A 2,500-nucleotide genomic window follows, 5' to 3' on the forward strand; every position below is an offset into this window, starting at 1 on the left:
ACGAACAATTTTATAAAAATGCTGTTCCCTCCCGTCAGATCATGAGTGTAGTTTAGGCGGAATCCGATGCCAGCACCAATCCCAAAGCACTCCGTCACCTTTTCCTACATTGACTACTTCGACTCCTGATCTTTCTTCTCGTTTTATTTGCCACCAGGAAGTATTTCATTCAATTAAGAATGGTAATTTGATACATACTTTATTCTACGGTTTCAATATGAGTCTAAAATGTGTAAAGTTAAGGATGTTCGAGGAAGTGATAATCGAGGATAGAAAAATATATGTAATGTAGAGCATTATATCTTTCTATAAATATGGACGAGAGAAGCTAATTCAGTTGTATTTTTTCATATCAAACGGACCTCAGTGAAGCAGAAGACCGAGTCATTTCTTTGCCGCATTGCTAGATCAAAAAGTAGAGTCATTTTACTAAAATTTGTCTGCTAAATGTATGCAGACGATGGAGGCAGACGTGATATCACCAAAGATTTTTTTTCCTGCGTTATTCATTTGTTCTATAGAGAGAAGAAGGGTAATTCCAGATTATTGAAGGAGGTATATTGCTAGTTCTAAATAATTTCAAAAGCATATTAGTCATTACTGTAAGTCCATATCCATTTATTGTATCGTAGTCTACCACACAAAGTAGAAACTAGTTATGACGACTACTTATTAAACCACGGAAGTAATATAGTGCTAACTGATTACTACTATGATTACAGCACTTGGTTATCATAGAAAACGAGTACACTAAAAGAAATTATGTTCTGCTCATACATAATTAAGAGGACAAAGGGTGTAACGGTAAAGCATCTATTTGACTTTTCCATAGTTATATTTGCGTCATCATTATCAGTAGTTTTATATTATATAATGAAAGCTATATTACCTATTTGGAACTTGAAGGATGACTACTATTTCATGATATTCTAAACGATCTTTATGAGCTTAGAGAGGAGATATAAGGAACGTTTATACTCTTGATTACTAGAAATCCCTCCTAAGCTAAATTGAATAAAAAGTTCTAAAAGCAGTTAGATCTAGATTAAGAAAGCATCAGTCGGACTCCATGTGTTAATTAGATAATAATAACTGTTGTTTAGATTATATACACTAGCCCATAAGAGAAAGTAGAAAAAAATCCTAAGACCAGATTTATGTGCTGCGCTGTCTTGTTCTAAATTCATACTAGTTAGTTACCCATTATTAGTGACATTTTGTTACTTCATATAATCACACAATATCGAGTACTGTATATACATGTGTATTCATATGTACAATTGATTACAAAGCAATCACTAAGTTAACCACTATTTACACTTTGTTTATTCTAGACTATATGTGATGCCTGAAAAACATCTATAACATTGGTTAAAAGCAGATAATCTTTTTCTCTATGTAGGCTGCACATATTGAAAATGTGATTATGGGCTTAAGATAATAAGAAACGTAATATACAACAAATATTGCAGTTCTGATGACAAAAAAGGTTTGGAATTATCTATTCTAAAAGTATCTAAATTTGTGCATTAGTCATTGTTACAGTAAGTCTTACAAGGGTTACTGAAAACATGAATGGTTGTAAGTAGAATAAAATTAGCAATGATATTAGTATGACGCAAAGATAGCAGAACACTGGATGTTTTGAAAGTAGCAAAGGGTACAAAAACTGTTTTCTGTTTTACAAGGTGTGGTATAAGTTAGCCAAAATACATGATCTGCAATACCTTTAATGTTTTATCGAAAAAATCTACAAACCTGAACAGTAATGAAAGCAAGAAAAGCAATAAAAATGGTTAGAATCATTAAAATTTTACAGAACAATACATAATAGTTTTAACGAGATTAGTTGATTTATGTCGTACCTTGTAGATTTGCACAGCGCAGCAAAAGTAGCTATCTTTTTTATTGGAAGAATGAGGCGTCATTTTGGATCTCACTTTTTTATTATTCATACAATGAATGGTGATTTTTACTTTTTTGAAATGCTCCATATTAGATTTAATTCCTCAGTAGTCAAAAAAAAAAAAAATCATATTAAGAATGACAATAAAGTAACATGTACACTTGAAGACTGATAAAAAGTGTCAGCGAATGTATTTATTGGTGAAACCTAGAACTAAGAAATTTCTGCATATTTTCCAGGCAGAGCGAAAACACGACAAACTTCCTTTTGATTCTTGCCACCAAAGTTAATTTGGTTCATTAATTCGGTTCATCAGGCTATTATTTTTTCTGAGTTACAATATACTCAATGGTATGTATATATTATATGTTTGTATGTATGTATGTATGTATGTATGTATGTATGTTTATATATATATATATATATATATATATATATATGTTCATATATATATATGTATACATATATATATATATATATATATATATATATATTTGTATATATATATATATATAGAAATATACATATATATACAGACATGTCAGAGGTATATAGACACCCTTATCATAATTTGGTTTTGTAGGTAAAAGTTAA

The 2,500-nt window shown here is 30.2% G+C and overlaps 1 protein-coding gene across 4 annotated transcripts in view; it reads right to left on the minus strand.

Moving 5' to 3' along the window:
* The window catches only part of LOC143017624 (uncharacterized), a 449,587-nt gene that overhangs the window by 110,352 nt on the left and 336,735 nt on the right, over nt 1-2,500 (minus strand). For 2 of the 4 annotated variants that reach the window (XM_076172409.1, XM_076172408.1), the window contains one exon: nt 2,450-2,500. This exon is cut by the window's right edge and continues 856 nt beyond it. The exons of the other annotated variants lie outside the window; for them this stretch is intronic. The gene's annotated coding sequence lies outside the window, so the exon portion shown is untranslated. Of the gene's footprint in view, nt 1-2,449 lie in introns of those variants that run through there. 4 annotated transcript variants of the gene reach the window in all.

The sequence above is a fragment of the Oratosquilla oratoria genome, chromosome 32 (assembly GCF_046742065.1).
Source record: "Oratosquilla oratoria isolate Oo_2021 chromosome 32, ASM4674206v1, whole genome shotgun sequence".
Classification (NCBI taxonomy): domain Eukaryota; kingdom Metazoa; phylum Arthropoda; class Malacostraca; order Stomatopoda; family Squillidae; genus Oratosquilla; species Oratosquilla oratoria.